The sequence below is a fragment of the Lygodium microphyllum genome, chromosome 7 (assembly GCF_053477565.2).
Source record: "Lygodium microphyllum isolate KBCC chromosome 7, Lygodium_microphyllum_v1.1.10, whole genome shotgun sequence".
Taxonomy (NCBI): Eukaryota; Viridiplantae; Streptophyta; class Polypodiopsida; order Schizaeales; family Lygodiaceae; genus Lygodium; species Lygodium microphyllum.
This window is the reverse complement of record NC_141141.1, coordinates 72,553,735-72,576,715: the sequence shown is the minus strand read 5'-3', so window position 1 is coordinate 72,576,715 and position 22,981 is coordinate 72,553,735.

Sequence of the window (22,981 nt, the reverse complement as noted above, 5' to 3'; positions counted from 1 at the left end):
AGAGCACAATAGGTGTAGAATGGTAACCATAAAAATCAGTTCATGAATGAAGAAGATGCTTTTGCTATCAACAACAACTACGATAGTTTTTTTTAAAGGAAAATTTCATTGTATCTTTCCCATAGTGGATTTTTTGCTTAGTGGATTTTCTTTCTAAGAAAAAAAAAAACCTTGCAAAAGATGTAAAGTTTCAAGCTTTAACTTGACTAGACTGCTTATGAGCTAGTTTCCTAGGCCAGGTAATCATGTATGGGGAGGCAGAAAAGCCAACAAGTATAGGATCTTATCATTTGAAGGGAAGTGTTCAAAGATATGAAAAATGATGCATGCTCTAGTAAGAGATTCTCTGAATTCCATAGGCACATTGAAGTAGAATGTCAGTACCCAAATACTGTAAAGCATTGTACCTTCAAGAGTTGAATGCAATATATCATGTACTTTGTTCTTTTAATTAGTGTAATTGTCATTGTCGGTCTCCTACATAAGATTGTGTTTATGAGTCCAAGCTTCTATCTGGGAACCTAATTCACTTGTGTAACAGTCAATCTATTGTCTATGTCATCATGAGTCTTTTATTCACATTCCAACCTCCATGGCTCTTGCCATGCTCTAGATCCATCTTTCTAACATCCTATAGCTTTGTCATTTATTTTCAAATATTTTTTATTTATCACATTGTTATACTTTAGGGCTTGATACTCAGGCATGAAAAAATGAACTCTGGTAAGAAGGCAATACTAAATCCTTTTCTTCTTCTGCTCACTTTTATTTTCACTCCAACCATCTGTCAAGCTTGTGGGAGAGAAGGAAGGAGTCTCACTTGTAGCTTTCTCACTTGCACAATGGGGGAATACACACAAAGGTGGAGGCTGAAAACAGTTTTCCTCTTCTTAGTTGTGTAAGCCAAAAATAACTCTAGTACAAAGAAATAGAAGAACCCAATATATGGGTCTCAAACCAAATTCAACTAACTAACTAAGGTGGCATACTAACTGAGCCACGAACTAGATTAGATAAGGATAGCTGTCATCTAGCTATTATTCATGGGCGGTGTACCAACCGCATCTGCAGAGCTAACAAGTTGGTGACATAAATGCACAACCGTCACCCTGGCATATCATGAGTGGAGCTTGATATCTCAACACCATCCTTATTTATTTATCTTTTTGACTAAATGTCACTCCTAGGAAGACAAGGCATTGGCCTCGGGTCTCTGGCTTGTCCTAGGAATCTTCTAGGCCTTTGCAAGGCAATGAACATCCGCTCTTAGTATTTTTGTTTCTTGATTTTCTTATTTTAGGGGTTATAGTCCTTTTTACACACCTCTGTATCATATATTTTTAGATATATCCATTGTTTTTTCTCTTTCTTTTATTTGGAAAGCTTCTCTATCTGCCTCAAAACTAACAAAAGCTCCTAGAAACAATTGCCTAGTAGCCTAGCAAGACATGGCCACTGAGGACTAATCTAAAAAGTAGCTCTTAGAGTGCCCGACAATGCCTTCACACAAGGTGGACAACTTCTTAAAACTTCCCCAAATATAGCAAACCAAACCCCATGACTTCATGCCTTGACTTGTTGTTCCCCAAAAGAAGAAAATTTCCCACAAACACATACACATTTGGATTAAAGGATAAAAAGATAAAAAAGGAAGAATAACGTCTAGACTTGGCCACACGAAGCTTCTTGCACCCAGAGGCTCCCTCTAGGCACTTCTTGATACCTATTTAGTACAACCTTAAGACAATAAACCATTAATTGCACCTGTGCCAAACAAACAAATGGCCCTCTTGACCTAAAGAAATAAAACATTTCATGCCAAAAGAAATGGCTCTCTTGGCCTTATGATATATAACCATACAACACACCATTCAGTAACTTATTGCTGAAGCAAACCCTTGGTTCCCACGTAAACTCTACTGAAGTACAAAACTAGACCAAGGGGTGGGCCACTTAGGCCCTACACTAAATGCATCAAATTATTAGCTAACTCCTACATAAATGGTAAGGGGTGCTCCAAAAATGTGTCGTTGAACAATCGTATGCATCCATGCAAGAATAGGAAGATGGTCATCCGCTACCTGGCTCATCACCCATACTAACCATTGCTAGCCAAAACAATACATGTCAGCAAGCAATCCATGTAGTAGTCTTAGGCTAACAAGATTAAACAATTCAAATAACCTCTCAGGACCACTATTGAGAAATATGTCCTCAATAAAGGTATAATTTGCCAATGAATCTGCAAAGTAGTTCCATTGACAAGGAACCAACTATTGCGTACATTTGCATGCTTAGTGGGCCCTCGTGAAGCTCCATCAAAATACAAAGTATAGACCCATTTTCATTAACAAGCCACACCATAACGAATAGCCTACTCATACTTATGGTAGTCAAAGTTGAGTCAAAAGAGAGGATGTATGACATGAACAATCATTTCTTCCTCACTAAACTCAATCAAGATACTAATAAGAACCCTATGACAATGATAGCAATAGACTTTAATATACCACGTGAAATATCCATCTTGCCACTGTGATGGGATCTAAAATGGGCCGGCACTGGCTATAGCACTAGCCAGACCTCTGACATGCACAAGACAACCCCACGACCTTGCAGTCAGGAGCGTCTACAGGACACATTGCCCCACCATCATACGTACATTTTGTGTTTGTATTGTGTTTTTTGTTGTCCAACCCTTAACCTTCTCAGACTCCTCAGAGGTGAAGCTTTTAAAAGTGGCGTATTGGATAATGCATGCTTCTATGCATTAAAAAATATGGCTATGAGATAAAAGATTTGTCAAGGGTAGAGAACATTCAGCCAATGCATTAATGAACCACTGACATATCTTTTACTAGGATATACTCTTTCATGGACTATTTTGTGGATTATAATCAGATGGCCATAGCCAAGGATGAAAAAAATACGGCACCTTGAATACACACTTTGCAAGATTCAATGCTATGAATTACATAGTACAGAAAAGTACAAAAAAATGTAATGAACGTCATCTCTAACTTATCCTCCTTGGCTATGGCCATCTGATTATAATCCACAAAATAGTCCATGAAAGAGTATATCTCTCTCCCTGCCAACTCACCTTCACCGTCTGCTTGTTCAATTCCTTAAAATCAACACATAGGTAGATTTGATTATTCTTTTTCTTTCTTATTATCATTGGTGAGCACCATTCTATATGTTTAATAGGAAATATTAGAGCAACCTTTTTTAAACACATCAATTCCTAAAAAATAGGCTCTCTCAACTCAAAAGGCATATGTCTAACCTTCTGCTTCATTAGCTTACTACCTTATCTCAATGGGATCATATACACAACAATAAAGGGGGGAATCCCCTTCAATTTGTCATAACTCCATGCAAATATATGTATGAACTCCTATAGGAGTGCTACATAATCTGTACACTCATCAATAGTTAACATAATGCTGAGTTTAATGGGGTAGGGATCATTGAGAGTCCCAAGATCCAGCTCTATCACATCAGCATCACGAATCATGTTCAATTTGCCTCTATTGGCTCATTTAAACATACTTGGTACACCTCCTCAATAGTAGAACTCTCTTCAGAATCACTTGAATTTGGGATTCCAACAACTAAGGTTCCCTTGAGTGCCTCCCATTCCGTAGTGGGAGGTAATGCCCTTTCATCCATTAGGTGCTCAGGGTATGCATCCAAAATTATTCTCTTTAATCCATGCCCAAAAATCAGTCAATAACTAGTTGGGATATCCACCAAAAAATCAGATTATAATATCCATAGACCTCCAAGAAACAACTAATAGCCTGGCCTTCTAGTAAATTGGATAACATGGAAGCTAATGATGCACTCAATATTAGCAACTGTCACATGTACTTGCACTAGCATTCCTTCCGGTTTTCTTAGGCTATCATGAGCCATTTTCAAAACCATTATGACATCCTTTTTGATTGGTACACCAAACCTCTCCAATCAATCCATACTCATAATTTTTATGAGAGCCTGGGTCCACCACTGCATTTTCTATTAGAATTCCATCGACATATGCTTGCACCCACATGTCCCTTTTAAAGGAAGACGAAGAAATCTTTAGACCACCAAACCACATCACTGTACACACATAAATACCCTATGTTGTAATGAAAGCTATTTTGGACTGGTCTTTTGAGGAAAGTGAGACCTAGTTATAGTGAGTGAATCCATCTAGAAAAGAATACATCTAGTGACTGGCCATTTCATCTAGAATGTTGTTTAAGTAGAGAATAAGGAAGGGATTCAAAATAGTGATAGTATTCATCTTTCTATAGTCAATACAAATCCTCAGTTTCTTGTTCTTTCTAGGGAGGACAATGACAATTGGTGAGATCTAGTTGGCTCAATCTACTAGGGCAATGAAGTCAACTTGCACTAGTTTTTGACTTGTTTAGCCATGGATTGATTCCTCTAGTATCTCTACATTTAGATTAGAATAGTATCATACTTCAAGGGAATCCAATGTTGTAGAATCTTAGATCAAGTCCTTTCATTTTTAAGTAATCCCAGGCAAACACATCTTTGAACTCATTCAATAAATTGATGAGTTGCTCTTAAAATTGTGGCTTGAGTTGAGCACTAATTTGCATTGGTTTAGTCTTTTCCAAACCTTGAAATACTGTAGCTAATTCATCCTCCTTCACTCTTGTGACCTTTTGCATCCGAGTTTCAAATTCTCTCTCTCTTTTGAATACTTTTGTCATCTCATCTATGAGAAGTGCTTCATCATCATCCATCACTCAAAGTGTCTAATTTTTGGGTTTTGGAACTCTTCAGATTGTAGCCCTTCTCCTTCTTTGGGGTTTTATCTAGCACTTTTTGTAGTTACATATACTATATATTGATTTGAAAAACATTAATTAGACACCATGGTTGTAAATCTACATTGGCCTTAAGAAACTCCTCCTTCTCATCACTCAATCCTTCCACTATATTGATTGTTTTTGCACATTTGTTCTATGTTGTGGTGAGGGAGGGGCAACGTTTTTTAAGAACACTATCACTTTGTGTTGATTCCAACAAACAGTGAGTTTGTCTTTATTTGGATTATGGGTTACTCTTACTTGGTAGAGCCAAGGACTTCCCAGTAACATGTGGCAATCTTCACTTGTGTGCTCTATATTAAAAATGACCAAAGAAACCAAGAATTGAACTGTAGCAATTTCCAAAAGCACGGAGCATATGATACCAAGCAATCTCACCCTTTGGTGATTTGTCGTTCTTTAGTAGCAATGGGATTGGTTCCCGATCTATAAATCCCAATCCTTTACATGTTGTCAAGGTCATGATATTAACACCATATCCATTTTCAAGCACGAAATTTTAGAAGATTTGGTCCTCGCATCAAACAAGGATTACTAGAATTATCACATCAGACAATGGGCCTGGTGGTATTGGCCTTGTTGGATTCTTCGAACTGTGACCTTCAAAGAATTTGCAATCATAATCACTATTTCAAGCTCCAGTAACAGTGGCCAATTTGGTTGGATAATCTTCAATGTCCTTGAAAGTTGGTACAAGATTTATAAGATGTCCCATGTACTAAGGGAATAATGATATTAAGTGGTCCCCATCTAGTTGGTTCTTTGGAGTCTAGAATGGTCAAAACTATTGGCATGTTCCATTTTTCTTCTTCTGATCGGATTTCTTGCTCTTACTACCTTTGACATTAGCTTCGAAGGTCTTAGCATGTTTTTGTCCAAGGTTATCTTCCGAATTCTTTTCCTACTCCTTACTAGAATGAGCTTCTCATGTATGACTCTTCTGTTTACTAGGGCAAGCATCTATGCTTATCTTTGTCATTTCGAGGATGAACATCTAGATGTTTAACTCCATTGGCTTGCATATCCTCCTTCACAATTTTCTTGTTTTTCTCTTGCTTCAAGGTTGGTAATTCTTGTCCATTCTCTTATTGCAGCTTTGACTTTACAGTTTCTGGGTCTATGGCCATTCTTTGGTTTTGTTGATTCCATCCTAAACTTAGGTGTAGATTTATCTTTACACTTGATTATATTCTTTGAATTGGTAAGGTTTATGTATCTCACTACCACCTATATGGCTAAAAGTGCCTTATAGTGTGGCTTTCATGCATTCCTTTCAGGGCTTTATCATCTCGATTATCATTTTTCTATGAAGGATTCTTCCTTGCACATGAGATTCTTGAACATATTTTTAATTGAATGTTCAATCCAGAACTCAAATCAAAACTCAGTGATGTACATTTCATTATGGCCATCTCACTTGCTGTCCATTTAGTCACTTGGTGGAGGACTCTCTCTTGTTTTGCCCACAAAGGGCCTATGGGTTTGAATGTTGATTCTTTGTAAGTTCTTTCGGACCGGGTTAATACGTTGACATCTAGTGCTGATAGCTCCTTGATTTCTATGATGTTGGCTTTGGGCATGGCTATCAAACCTTATCCTTGCTATTTTTGGGCATCATATGCATGAACTTTGGAACACTTTGATCTCTAGTAACACTATACTAGGGAATTTTGGGATTCTCATATAGTTTGGGAATTTCCAATATAGTTAATATTTGGCCTCATGATCAAATCTTGTCTCCTTACTTGAAAGTAGAGTCTATGCCCATCTAATATCAGCCCATGATTGTACTAGCAATAGTCTATGTTATGAGTGGCCATACTATGAATACTATACCACCACTCATTTAGGCCACATTCACCCTACTAGACAATATGGCTTGGATTATTGCATTGTGTACACCATAGATCGTTTGTCTTGTTTTTATGAGTTTCCTCTTAGGGTTTCTTTTCCTTATCTTTCTTCTTTGACTTGGTGGGATTTTCTCCTCCTCATCCTTGGAGTCAGATTCATCATTGCTAGTCCGTACCTCTATATCTGAATTAGAGTCCGAATCACTAATGGCATCACCCTAGTTCCTTTGGACTGACTTTCTGGATTTCTTTCCTTTTTCACACTTTTCTTTTGACAAATTGTTCCAATATAAGGGCTTTCTTGTAGAAGGGATCTATGCTATTTCTGGACAACTCATTAGAGGCAAAATCTTTTTTAGATTAGCTTATTGAAGCCTTGGACATATAAGGTGCTTAATATTTCATCCTGTGGTTGGGTATTTGCTCCATTTCTACCTCATAGGATTGTGAACTTGGTCATTAAGGTTGGATTGATTTATTTCCTTGCTTAAGGTTGTGGATCCATTCAAGATTTTGTATATATGTTTGGTCATGTTGAAAGCTATTTTGGAATGTGGTTAGTGCCACATTCCAAGTAGGCCATTTTGCATCAAATATTTGAATATGGAAACTTTGTGACGCTCATTGACCTAACCAAGGAAGTTGATGGTGTAAGGACATCAAACTAGCGGATGAAAGCATCCAATGTCGGAGGGGTTTTAGCCGAAAGGTCGTATCCACCGAAGATCAAAGAGAGAAGGAAGTAGAGAATAGGAGATGGAAGAGAAGAAAAAGAATAGACAAGAGGTACACAAGATAAAAACAAAGCACAATGAATCAAAGCACTATGTATTGATAGAACCTAAAAGTCCTTGTCTTGCACTACTCAGAAGCAATCTCCAAGAATTAGATCTCTTGAAGCTCCCTTTTAGACCAAAAACATGCATCAAAATCTAACTTCTCTTTTGCTCTCAAACCGTAAATTTGATGGTTCTGTTGGCTACAAAAGGGGGTAAAACTCTAGGACACCTACTTAGAAATCTCCTAGCTCACTCCTTCTTCTTTCCCTAGTTCAAAGTGCTATTTGTTGCCTATCAACTGTGATCGTTGCGACGCATACGATTTTTCCAATCCTTCTTTTTTCATGAAATCTCCAAAACTGACTGAAAAAGCAACTTGCTTTTTGCATGCCATCCTATTCTAGAAGTTTCCATAGCTTTTTAGGATATTTACAAGAAATAATATCAAAATATCAAAAATAGACTAAACTTGTCCACAAATCTAGTATTTTTGAACCATCCATACCACAGACACTAGCACTAATGACTAAGATGGCACTGACTCTCTAGATCAATAAGAAAGCTTGATGATGATGCATTCTAGAGTTTTTCACGCTGTGTCGGTGTAGTGACATGACATCTATCTCCTCTGAACCTATACATCCTCTAGTATGTGCCAACGATGCACCACCTAGGTCAAACACCCATAGTGTCAACTTATCGCTTATCATGCACATAAGAAGGCATCCGCGAGATCATAGATCAAAGTGATTAGCATTTGCACAACTCTAACACCATATCAATTATCCACTCCAGGATCATCAGGCCTAGGGTGTGCATCATATACTAAAGGCTATTGAATCTCCATATACATGCTATCAATGCGCCCATCAACAAATACATAGCAACATGCTTGCTCTTTGAGAGTCCATTGCATGGAAATATGCTTATACTGACAATTGTGTACCACATCAAATATAAATTGAGCCTCACTTGCATCCAACACATGCTCACTATCACCAAAAATAGTGAAGTAGACCATATCTTGAAGCATCTTAGAATCGCCTATCAAGGCCTTTGACAAAGCATCTGAAACATTTTCCAGCTATGAAGCATTACATCTCACATCCTGTAAAGGCATATCCTTGAGCTCATGAATTGTCTCATAAAGGATAACTGTATCCTACAAATCATGTGCATCCAACAAGTCACCAATCTTTCTTTGAGTCCCTGCATCAAGTAAAACATGAGCTTCATAAACCTCTTCAGATGCATTAAGAAAATTTGCAGATACAATGACTGACTCTTCCACTACAGGATCTTCCAAGGCATCTATGTGGTTGTCTCAATATTAAATTGCAACTTATATCACAACTTTTTTCCTTCTCGCTTGCTATCCTATTTCTACTCCTGCTGCCCAACCTCTTCCATAACATGATTGAGAGGTGACTGATTTGTAGCTTTAGACAGATCCACATTTCTTCTTGTCACTCTCTTAGATATCCCTAAATTATCTTCATCTCTCATGTTTTTCTTCCACAAGTACATCCATGTTTTATCCTTTTGCTAAATATGCATCCATTGAATATGCATCTATTGGTGATTCTCAACCAATTATGTCATGAATGTCTTGCCCTCTACATGAGATATTTCACTATCATTAACTTTCCTCTTTTCAGCTACATGCAAACCATGTGTCCATATTGCAACCTTCGGACCATCACTTGACTAGGAATTCTATCCAACTATAGAATGAAAGTAGAAGCATGTATAGTGGCATAAGCATTTTGGATGGCCAAGTCTTCCAACAACTTTTGCATACCTCCCTTTCCAAAATTTAAAGCAAGAGGAAATCTTGTTTCTTGTGCATGGATCTTGCTATCTTTCCAAAAGATGAACTGTCATGCCAAAGCCTCCTGATAAGTAGCACAATCCTTCCTTTCATGCTACAAACTATCACACCACATACATCTTCCCTGGTTTAGGGGTTGTTGCCCATCCACTTTCCTCTTGTCCTTTCTCGTCAAATTTTGCAACCTTCAACTGGAGATCCCACATGCCTTTGACCAATTCATCTAATGCATCTTTCTCCCTAATACTGGGAACATTAGCTATAGCCATAGGTCTAGCCACAAAAGTAGGTGGCTTACTGGATACATAAATTGTTTTGCATGTAACAATGGGCAAGCTAGATACATGCAATCATTCTCTTCTTCTATGATTTTTCACCAATGCAGCAACAACTTCCTTAATATGCCTCCACTTTGTTTTAAGCCATGTCTTTGTAGTGTGATCCTCTAATAAATCATCAAGCTTCTCTTGAAGCTCAGGATCTGCCCCACTTGTAGAAACAATTCAAATTTCTAACTTGCAAGAGCTTGCTATTCTGCAAGATCTAACTGCTCAATTCAACTTTCAAATTCTCTTAGTAACTCTGTAGTCACAAGACCCTTATTGGATTGTAGAACCCACTCTTGGAAAGTCTTGCAAGTAATCAAACTAGTGTATTGAATGTAAAATTCTTCCATGAGTGTATTTTTGAAAGCTACCCAATCAGCATCCTGCATGTACAATTCAGTAACTCGGGCTTTCAATTCATGTGTAGTGACCTATACAAAATATTCGCTCCATGCAAGTTTAGCCACCCCAAAGATCTCCATCTTTTGAGCATAGGTATGTAAATATGCATATATATTCCTGCCATTAAATAACTTCATCTCATGCTCTATTTCCAGTAGAGCATTTGTCACAATAGTTTTTATTTGAGCACAAGCATGTATCACTTGTAGTTGTTATTGTATTTGCATAAGCATATTCATATTCTATGCTAAATATTGCAAAATATCACTAGAAATTGTGCTTGAAGGTTCTCTCATCCTTTCACGACCTTTCACGTCAAGTTCACAAATGTCTGAGGGGTTTTAGTTGAAAGGCCGTATCCACCGGGGAGGATTAGATAGAGAAGGAAGTAGAGAATAGAAGATGGAAGAGAAGAAAAAGAATAGACAAGAGGTACACAAGATAAACACAAAGAACAATGAATCAAAGTACTATGTATTAATAGAACCTAAAATTCCTTGTCTGACACTACTCAGAAGCAATCTCCAAGCATTAGATCTCCTGGAGCTCCCTTGTAGACCAAAAACATGCATCAAACTCTAACTTCTTCTCAGCTGCTGTCAGACACCAAATCTAATGGTTCTGTTGTGGCTCCAAAAGGGGGGTAAAACTCTAGTACACCTACTCAGAAATCTCGCAGGTCACTCATTCTTCTTCCCCTAGTTCAAAGTGTTGTTTTTTGCTTGTCAACTGCGATCATTGTGTGAAGTGCACAAATTTTCCAATCCTTTTTTTTTCATGAAATCTCCAAAACTGATTGAAAAAGCAACTTGCTTTTTGCATGGCATCCTATTTTAGAAGTTTCTATAGTTTTTTAGGATATTTATAAGAAATAATATCAAAATATAAAAAATAGACTAAACTTGTCCACAAATCTAGTATTTTTGAACCATCCATATCACGGACACTAGCACTAATGACTAAGATGTCATTGACTCTCTATATCAATAAGAAAGTAGGATGAGGATGCACTCTAGAGTTTTTCACATTGTGTCCACATAGTGACACAACACTGGATTCTCATGAGAAAATCTAGAAAACTTTGGGAATAGAAAGCTAATTTGGTGGACCACTCTATTAAGAACTAAAAATTGAGGAGGGGGTATAGGTGGGATACTATGGGATACTAACTAGATTAGTAGAAGCAAAGAAATGAACCTCTAGCTTCAATAAAGTAGTAGGAGTGATTTTTGGGAGTGTGGATTTGCATATATTGAGACTAACATTATCAAAACAATAGAGAAAAAGACAAAGTACTCAACCAAAACTCCCAAGTGTATATTGAGATATGAAACCAATACAACAGTCTTGATGGAGATAGAAATGATAGTAGTTGGATACAGAGGACAATCACTTAAGGAACAACATCATCTCAATAGACTCTGAGGCAAACAATAATACAAAAGAAGATGATAATACTAGTGCCAATACTCGTATCTCAAGACATACAAAAGGAAAACAACTATGTTGCTATTGTAGAACTCAAGATGCCAATCAAATAATTTGTCAAAAGACACAATAGGCACACGGTGAATATGCAAATGAACCCAAAAATATGAATGAATAGTCAAACCCCTTGATTGGGCAAGCATCTCCCTTATATAGCATGTTGCCAACTACCATATTCTCTTCACCCATGTGTCATGGTGATGGTCATAATTGCTATTGCACCTATCTACTCATTCATGCATAGTTGGCCACCTTGCTTTAAGTGCCACGAATTGTCACCACCCTTAGCACTGTCTATTGTGTGCATGTTTCCCATTGTGACTATGCTGCCCATCAAATGCATGCTATCCATTATGGCCACGTTGCCGATTATATGCATGCTACCCATGATTATCATGCTATCCATTTTGTCCATTATGAGGTTGTAATCTACCCAAAAGTGGGGGGGGGGGCACTAACTTCTAAGGCCGGGGTATATATGAAAGGCACTCATCACATTGGCTTGTTTTTTGTATCAGTCGGCTTAGATATGTTAAAGTTTTTAGTGAGGAGACCTCTACTCCCAATAATACCAAGTTGGAAGTTTGCATTGGGGGGGTAGGGTGGACAACCTTGAACCACACTAAGCATTAATATATGAGGTGGATTGGGCTACTTTGATTTGGTTCTATCTCTACTCTCTTTGTCCTAGGAGTGATTTGCGACCATTTAAGAGCCATGAACTCTGAGTGTATAAGCATGGCTTGTTTGTTGCAAAGGGCTATTTGCTCAATCAACAAGCCCATCTTGGAGGAGTGGCTATTGGTGTGGGCCATATAATCAATCAGCTGATCCAATTTTGACACCACTTCATTATGCTTGGATACCATATCATTATGCCTCAATATATGGTGTGCCTCGTGTTGGCATAGGGTTTGGTGGAATACATTTTGAAGGCTCCCCAATTGGGTGACTCTTCCTCTCATAGTCATCCCCATGAGGCTATTAAACTATAAGCTCTCTAGCATAAGCAATTTCTCTCTTCTAGGCTTGCCTTTTCTTTTATTTCCTACCATTGATAAATTGACTACAACTTTTCATAGCCAACTTCAAATGGAGTACTTTTTTTGTTTCCACGTAGCACCTACGCAAAGGGAATTCAGAAATGTTGAGATATTTGCAATCACACCTACTTTAGTCCCTTTGTGAGAAGCAGTGAGGGCTTAGGACCAGAATCCCATATGCACAGTAGGAGAAAGTACCACCACTCAATTCCTATAAAACATTGTACTTCCACTCTTTTTCTAATGCAATGATAGTACTCTTTTCTTTCTAGTAAAGTGTCATGTCACTGTCAATACACAAGATTGTGTTTATGAGTCCAAGTCTCAATCTTGGAACCTAATTCACTTGTGTAACAATTTGTCCTAGTCAAGGTCAATGTCTTCATGAGTTTCTTTTTCCTCTTTAAACCTCCATAGCTTTCGCATCTGCCATGCTCTAGATCCCGCGTATTTCATAAGAAAATCATGTTAGAATAATAATCATCTGAATAATTGCAGCTAGCCACATAAATCAATTAATTTGTAATTCCATACAATAATTAATTCACGAAGATGTTAATACTCGTGTGGATAAAATGGTATCACCCACGTTCACACTTACATCAACGCCCGGAAAGGATAGGTGTCCCCATGGACCTTCCACCTAAGACAATTCTTAGGAATGTGCCCCGCATTGACGGAGAACCATTTAAGCCGCTCATCCCGCCAACGTACACACAAAGGAGAACCATTTAAGGTGCTCATCCCTTTGTGCAGGTGCCACCTGGAAACAAACTTAAAGTACTGCATTCGAAGTTGGCTATGAAAAGTTGTACTTAATTTAATTAGGCTTTTAATTAAGCTTGACACATCAGCTGCCAAAAATTCAGAAAATCATGTTAGAATAATAACCAACTGAGCAAATATTTTAATTAGGCTTTAATTAAGCTTGACAAATCAGCTGCCAAAATTTCAAAAAATCATGTTAGAATAATAACCAACTGAATAATTATATCTAGCCACATAAATCAATGAATTTGGAATTCCATACAATAATTAATTCACGAAGACGTTAATACTCATGTTGAGATATTTGTAATCACACCTACTTTAGTCCTTTTGTGAGAAGTAGTGAGGGCTCAGGACCAGAATCCCATATGCACAGTAGGAGAAAGTACCATCACTCAATTCCTATAAGGCATTGTACTTCCACTCTTTTTCTAATGCAATGATAGTACTCTTTTCTTTCCAGTAAAGTCTCATGTCACTGTCCATACACAAGATTGTGTTTATGAGTCCAAGTCTCAATCTTGGAACCTAATTCACTTGTGTAACAATTTGTCCTAGTCAAGGTCAATGTCTTCATGAGTTTCTTTTTCCTCTTTAAACCTCCAAAGCTTTCGCATCTGCTATGCTCTAGATCCCGCGTATTTCACAAGAAAATCATGTTAGAATAATAACCAATTGAATAATTACAGCTAGTCACATAAATCAATTAATTTGGAATTCCATACAATAATTAATTCACAAAGATGTTAATACTCATGTGGATAAAATGGTATCACCCACGTTCACACTTACATCGACACCGGAAAGGATAGGTGTCCCCATGGACCTTCCACCTAAGATAATTCTTAGGAACGTGCCCTACATTGACGGAGAACCATTTAAGGCGCTCATCCCGCCAACGTACACACAAAGGAGAACCATTAAAGGTTCTCATCCCTTTGCGCAGGTGCCACGTGGAAACAAAAAAAGTACTGCATTCGAAGTTGGCTATGAAAAGTTGTAGTCAATTTAATTAGCCTTTTAATTAAGCTTGACACATCAGCTACCATTGGTAAATTGACTACAACTTTTGATAGCCAACTTTGAATGGAGTACTTTTTTTGTTTCCAGGTGGTACCTACGCAAAGAGAATTAAAAAAAGTTGAGATATTTGCAATCACACCTACTTTAGTCCCTTTGTGAGAAGCAATGAGGGCTCAGGACCAGAATCCCATATGCACAGTAGGAGAAAGTACCACCACTCAATTCCTATAAAGCATTGTACTTGCACTCTTTTTCTAATGCAATGATAGTACTCTTTTCTTTCTAGTAAAGTGTCATGTCACTATCAATACACAATATTGTGTTTATGAGTCCAAGTCTCAATCTTGGAACCTAATTCACTTGTGTAACAATTTGTCCTAGTCAAGGTCAATGTCTTCATGAGTTTCTTTTTCCTCTTTCAACCTCCATAGCTTCCGCATCTGCCATGCTCTAGATCCCACATATTTCACATGGTATCAGAGCTCAGTTGAGCATGGTCCAACTCTTCTTTCACTCCTATCAACTCCTTTCCACCTCTTCTCAGCTCAGTTTGAGTACTGGACCCTATCTCCAAATTCATTTGCATTCCTACCTTCAATGAAGCTTCCATGGCAGGCATAGACAACAGCACCATGTCAATTTGAAGCTTTCATATCTCTCTCCACAGGCCAAATCTCTCTAAATTTCCTTCTAGAGAAGTGTTTCTCTACTTCCAAAGCTCCTTCTTGGCACCTCAATTATTGAGATTGGGCAACTATAGCTTCGACATTGCCTCTTTTCAGAGTTGTTGCCATAACTGTGTCTGTGGACAGCACCTACCTACCTCGGTTGGAGCAGCCATATCTCATCAACCAGGTCATATCTCTTCAAGCTTCCTTCTCGAGAGTTGTTCTTCAGATCAAGGAGCAACTTCTTGGCACAAAAATCAAGGAGATTGATGCACAACATGCCTGGCATTTGCATTTTTCCAAATGTGGGTGCAGTTTTGATAGAGACCACTTTGAAGGCTTAGATCTCTCAACTCGAGCATAATGAGTATAAACCCTCTTAGGGGGAGTTAGAACCATTAGTGAGGGTCCTATATTTTAAAGGGTTTGAGCAGATTCAACCTGTGGAGCACATGGGATCTCATTTACCAGTTGCTGGTCCTTGTTTTGACAGGACAGCCATAGCCACTTACCTTTAAGCTCATTTTTCCTTCATTTTCTCTCTCCTGCCACTTAAACCAAGCCAAGGCCACTCTAATATGAAGTTTTCAGCAAGTATTCAACCATAAAATTAGCAAGGAGGGAAAGCTATGAAGAGTTTTTGAAGATCATCAAGTCAAACTCAAGCAACAAATATCAAATTTCAAACTAGTATCTTTTGATACTTCACTGCAATTGCTTGTCTTTTGACACATACAAAGATCAACTCATTCCTGGTTATTCTTAGTCATTTGAAGCTAATTTTCTGCTGGTCTCTCAAGTCAAACATGGGCAAAGATTCTCCAATTGCCCGTTTCAAAGGGGTCGGGTTTCATACGTGGTAGACCCGCATCAAATTGATCGTGATGAAGAAGGGCCTCTTGGCCATTACCACTGGAAAAGAAAAGAAGCCTCGTGATGTGGATCTTACTGCCACTTGGCAAAAGAACGATGATAAGGCTCAGGCCATTATCAAACTGGAGCTAGATGACAGCTTTATCCACCATGTGGATAATTGTGAGACCTCACTGGATACATGGAAGAGACTTGACACCTTGTTCGGTGCACAGTCTAAATCATCAAAGTATGGTCCCCTAATTGAGTTTCTCAGGCTTGAAATGAAGTCGAGCACATCACTTGCCACAGATCTAAATTACAAGGAAGGACTTCTAACCCAACTTGCAGGAATCAACATTAAAATGGAAGAAGATGTTTCCATCGGTGTTCTACTTAAGAGTTTGCCTCCTGAATATAATAATATATCAACAACTTTAATCAACATGCCAAATCCTGAACTTGTTGATATCCAAGCATCACTGTTAGAGGAGGAAAAGAACCTAAAAACTAAAGAAGAACCAAGTACCTCTAGAGATGAGCATGCATGATATGTTGGCAACAGGTACAAAGACAAGAAGGATCAGCTCTTTTGTGACTTCTGCAAAAGGATTGGACACACTGAGAAGTTCTGCCATGCTAGAAAGAGGTCCCAAAAGGCCTATCTAGTTGCAGTCAAAGAAGAAGAAGAAAATGGAGCAAAGGAAGAAGAAAAAGAAGAAGAAGAAGACCACCAGGAGAAGGACAAACCTCATTAGTCCTTCTATTCAGATAGACTTTTTTAGTTTTGTATTTCCTAGCTCTAATGCCTCAAACATAAATTTGTAAACTCCTCAATTATCCTTGTACTACAGCCTCTGTACACTTTGTGAGGTCCTTGCTACAGCCTCTAGATGTCCATCATGTTTGTGGTACCCACACTTAGCCTTTCTCTGTGACAGCCTCTGGTGCTTTTGCCATGTTTATAGTGTGCCCACACTTTGCACGTGTTGCTTTCACTAAAGCCTCTACACACTTTGTACTTTTGGTTGTGATTGAGGAGGGGTGTTGAGATATTTGCAATCACACCTACTTTAGTCCCTTTGTGAGAAGCAGTGAGGGCTCAGGACCAGGATCCCATATGCACAGTAGGAGAAAGTGCCACCACTCAATTCCTATAAAGCATTGTACTTGCACTCTTTTTCTAATGCAATGATAGTACTCTTTTCTTTCCAGTAAAGTGTCATGTCACTATCAATACACAAGATTGTGTTTATGAGTCCAAGTCTCAATCTTGGAACCTAATTCACTTGTGTAACAATTTGTCCTAGTCAAGGTCAATGTCTTCATGAGTTTCTTTTTCCTCTTTAAACCTCCATAGCTTTTGCATCTGCCATGCTCTAGATCCCGCGCATTTCACAAGAAAATCATGTTAGAATAGTAACCAACTGAATAATTTCAGCTAGCCACATAAATCAATTAATTTGGAATTCCATACAATAATTAATGCATGAAGATGTTAATACTCGTGTGGATAAAATGGTATCACCCACGTTCACACTTACATTGACGCCCGGAAAGGATAGGCATCCCCATCGACCTTCCACCTAAGACAATTTTTAGGAACGTGCCTCGCATTGATGGAGAACCATTTAAGCCACTCATCTCGCCAACGTACACACAAAGGAGAACCATTAAAGGTGCTCATCCCTTTGCGCAGGTGCCACCTCGAAACAAAAAAAGTACTCCATTCGAAGATGGCTATGAAAAGTTGTAGTCAATTTAATTAGGCTTTTAATTAAGCTTAACACATCAGCTTACCAAAAATTCAGAAAATCATGTTAGAATAATAATCAACTGAGCAAAGCTTTTAATTAGGCTTTAATTAAGCTTGACACATTAGCTGCCAAAAATTCAAAAAATCATGTAAGAATGATAACCAACTGAATAATTGTAGCTAGCCACATAAATCAATTAATTTGGAATTCCATACAATAATTAATTCACGAAGATGTTAATACTCATGTTGATAAAATGGTATCACCCTGCTTACATCGACCCCCGGAAAGGATAGGCATCCCCATCGACCTTCCACCTAAGAAAATTCTTAGGAACGTGCCCCTCATTGACGACGAATCATTTAAGGCACTCATTCCGCCAATGTACACACAAAGGAGAACCATTTAAGCTGCTCATCCCTTTGCGTAGGTGCCACTTGGCAACATTTTTATTCAAACCAAAGAGGGAAATGCCCTCTTTGAGATGAGTTATTAAGCTTTATGATAGAACATATTTTGAAAGTTTAATGCAATCTTTGTGATTGTCAAGGGGTGGTCGGCACCCTATCCACAAGGATGCATCTCAAGAAAAATGTCAATATCTCCTAGATTGTAGCTTCGATTGGAAAGATTTTTTGTTCTAATCAAAGGGGACATTTTTTATAATGGAGTCTCTATCGCAATCCTGAAATTCTTGCACCTAGTACATTGCCTAACTCAATCCAAATTTTGTTGTTTGAGTTCCTTATTGGCTAAAAAGAATATGCATCTTAGTGCTTGATATACATAGCATACTCAGCATGATTCCACATGCTTCCAAGCATCAACCAACTCTGCAAAACAACAAGCACTTCAAGGCCTTAGAAGCATACATCATATTAACTTCCAAGTTCAGTACATAGGTGTCTATATCAATGCATGTGTCTCATATTTGGGTACTTTCTATCAAGATTGGGGTATCCACCATTGAGTGTTTCTACACCTACACATGAGTATAGGGCTTCAAATCACCATGAGGTCTTAAGTGGTAAGGGAGGCTCATCTCTATTTTAGCATACCACCTCACATGGCATTGACCTTCTCCTCAGCTAGAGTATACATGGTAGTATATTTTTAATCAATCAATTACACAAATAAATGCATTGATAGGAAATAAATTTGGGATTTTCATGAGATGCATGGAATGTAGAATTGAGTGGATGGGGGAGGGATTACCTTAGCAATCTAGTGACTCACTAGACTACCAACTTATCCTTTTTACAAATTTTGGGCATTATCACTAATCAACACAACAAAATTAGATAATCCATGATTAGAGATTTTGTAATGGACTCAAGATGATTAAAAATAACATTGAATACATGAATACATGGACTAATCACTAACAATTTGATCCTCTTCAATGCACAAATTTAATTAGATCTAATGGCTAGCGTAATGTTAAATGAATCTTGGGTGAGATTCAATAGATTACATCTTTAGTGGAGTCTTGGTTGAGCCATAACTTCATGCATGATATTTGATCACTCCTTGAAGCTCAATCTCATGTAATGGAGGGTCATGAACACTTTAGGGGTTGATGGAGCTTCAAGGAGAAAGGATGTTCAACCCCCTTGAGTGTCCCATCCACCAAGATTGGATCTCTTGATAATGATCCGTAAAATTAAGCTCCATGATGACTTCTGATGCTTAGGAGTCTTCAATTCCTCTAGTTCTTGGACATTCTTAGCCAATCCTTGATGTAGATGGGTCATGGGGCTAAGAATCTAAGTATTCTTGAATATTTTGAGACATTGGACTAAGATTCATTGGCTATCCCCTATTATCATTCCAGTAGGTTTTCTTCAACAGAAACAATGTCAAAAGGAGGAGAAAGGAATGCTTAATTTCTATCCATATGAGGTGATCAGGTCTAGGAAAGATCTTCCACAAGTAGAAGAGTGGATGAGAAGCAATTGAAAATCAATGCAAATAGCACTAAATTTTTTAGGGGGTTGCCGGAGGCTTAAAATCAGTCAAAGCCCTTGCTCCACTGCTCAATCTATTGCTTGTGATGCCTAGAAACCAATGCTTGATATATTCAATGCTATAGAGGAGCATGAGTGATATCTAGGTGGATCTTTGACTGAGAATCCATGGTAGCTTAGGGAGGAGAAGAGAGAGAAATTCTTCTTTCAAAAAGTAATTGAGGTTTGGACTTTCTCTAAAACTTGGAACTCCAATTTTGACCAAGGACCTCTAAAATATGAAAAAAATATGTGATGGCATAATAATTTAATCCAATTACCTCCAAATAAGCCTCTAGCTCATGGCATAGCTCTAGTCCTACTTAAATAAGGCTGCAATCTTATCTATGGTACCCCCTGTGTACCTGAGTAAAATAGGGTTTTACTATTTTGAAAAGGAAAGTGGATTTGGAAAAAAGGATTAAATAAATATGACTTGATACCAATTGTAATGAAGAGGATTGGAGAGGGAGTAGAGAGACAAGACTACAAAGACAAGAGAAAGAGAGAGAACATGAGAGAGAAAGACTAGAAAAAGAGAGAAAAAAGGAGAGAAAGCCATGAAAGCTAGAGAGAAAGGTGAAGAGACTTGATTATTGATAAATTGATGTGCTAACCAAATCTCTCAACACCTTATATACTTCATCAATATGACCAGATATTTTTCCCATGCTTGTTGAGATACAAGCTCAATAATAATTCGTCATCGACATCCACTCTATCTAGACAACTGTAGACCAAGCTTTCATCATCCATGTATTCTATAATATTTGAGGTGGCCAGAATCAATCATAGTTAGTAGTATGGTCACTTATTAGTGACCTAGTTCACTCAGTCATGTGTGACTTTTGCGTGTTATTTAGTTGTATGATGATATAATCATGAAAAAAAATGAGTACACTACTCTCCGTTCATGGCTCCCATTCTTGTTTGCCTCTTCCCCTCTCTTTGAACATGGTATCAGAGCTCAGCTTTGTGGGAGCTAAAGTTGTGGAGCTGGACTTGACCTTCAATCTATGAGAAATCCTATAACATCTCATTTTTTGCAGAATACATATCTTGCTGCAAAAAAAGATATTGGAGAAACAACCTTCTCCAAACTTTGCATGGATTTTGAGATATTTGACACACACATGTGCAAGCTAGCTGTTTATTGCAGTGGATAATACTTATTCTTGGATGATGCTTGGTTGTTTTGGGATGCTACCTAGGATTCTTTGAGCATTGGTTCTTAGTTTAGAGGCATTTTATTATTTGTATAATAGGTCCACTAGCTAGTTATTGATAGAGTGAAGATCCTTCTTTATGTATGACAACACCTAGAAACAATGCCTACATTGCAAATTTTTTAGCAAAATTGTACACAATTGGCACATTGTTACCAACTTTTCACATCAATTTAATGCAGATGCGGTTGAGATTTCATCTTTGGAGGACGTGTCTCTACAGTCCGACAAGTGGGAAATCCTAGTTCGAAGGAGTTTTTGCTAGAGGGTGGACTTAGAAAAATACCAGGTAGAATTCGATAGTTTTATCTAATCAAAATTAGAATTTTGGCTTGGAGGATCATTTGACCTTTCTTTCCATAAAGAATTTATTGAAAAATGCAAATGAGTTGCTTTTGAAAGGTTAGAGATGGTTGAGTGTATAGTCGAGTACAACTTGGCAAAAGCAAAAGACATGAATTTGATGGCACAAATTGGACAAGTGGGCTTGGTCGTTGATGATGATCGTAGATAGGAGTAGTAGAACTGGCAAATTTTTCACTGCATCATACATAGGATAGACATTGGGATATGGTGCGGAGAGAGTTGTATTTCCAGGATGATCACATTAAAGATTAAAGGAGGGGAGGGACAAGTTAAAGAATAAAGGCAATGCTAGTATGGACAAGGAGAGTCACTACTCTATAATGCCAAGTATATGAGACATCTTCGAGTAAGTGGAGTTAATGACATGGATATAACAATTAGTGGACCATGAGTATTTGAGTTAATGTGACAAGATACTTACATGGTTACTTATCCATGAAGAAATAAATGCAAATCAATATCGAGTTGTAGTGATCATCCATGCACTTGCCACCAATTTGATGTACAACTTAGAGACTGGAATATGGAGAAAAAGGGTCACTTGCATTATTGTTTATAAATGTATTTACAACAAAAACATGCAATAAAAAGGTCAATTGTTGGTGGAAGAGGATTATGGAAGGGGAGAGGAAGCCCAAAGGGTGCCAATTTGAGAAGAGGAAGGGGAGGAGTTAGTGGGAAGTTGGAGAGAGTGGGAAGTTGAAGAGTCATGAAAAAAGGAGGGGGGGCACCATTATATAAGGGGAAAAGAGAACAAACAAGGGAGAGAAGGATGAAGGAGAGTGCCATATTGAATGCCATGATGCCATTAATTGGAGAAGAGGGAGGGACATAGGAAGCTCCCCAAGCCATCAAACTAAGAAGGGAACAAGAAAATTGTAGTAGAAGAAGAGCACGAGAGAGAATTGAAGCCAATGCCTCTCCCATAGCCATAGCCATCGCCATATTTTCTCCTCCTACCTCCATTTTGGAGCTTCAATATGATGGACATATTTCATTACTCTCCTTCCCTCTCTGATAAAACCATGGAGGCTAAGTTCTTAAGCTTGGACATAATCAAGATTAACTTTTAAAAGAGTTACAAGTGGCTATTTTCATGGCAACAATGCAATTGGCCAATGGATCTCTTGGGAGAGAGGAAATGATGAGCTCACCATTGGGAATGACTGGATAGGTTCCCCTTGGTGGGACTGCAAAGGACACGGCTTCCAAAGACGCAAATACGATTCTCGTACTTTACGTTAAAGTGCCTTAACTCGTTTAAAAGAAAAAAGTAAGTCCGTGTAAATATTTCTTTGGTTTATAATTTAATTTTTTTTTCTTTAAACCTTTTTTTAATCTTTGGATAGTTTTTAGAATTTATGTAGGTTTGATTTTATATTTTAAAAATAAAAAAAGGTTAAAAATACTTTAAAATGGCTTTAAAATGATATATATAAATTTTTATAAAATATTTGGTTAAGTAATGATAAAATATGATATATTTTTTATAAACTATGTACTACTAGAAGTATTTTGAAGTTTTTCTAAAATTTTTGGAAGATGTTTACTATGTCTTAAAAATAAAAAATAGTTATTTTGGATGAATATTACATTATTTTTTGATAAAAATCATGTTTTTGATTTTTAAAAAAAGGATATTCTATAGAAAATCTAATAATATAGTTTTGGATGTTTTATGAAATGTTTTTGGGTAGAGAAAAAGCCCTTACAAGGTAGTTAGGATAGGTAACAATA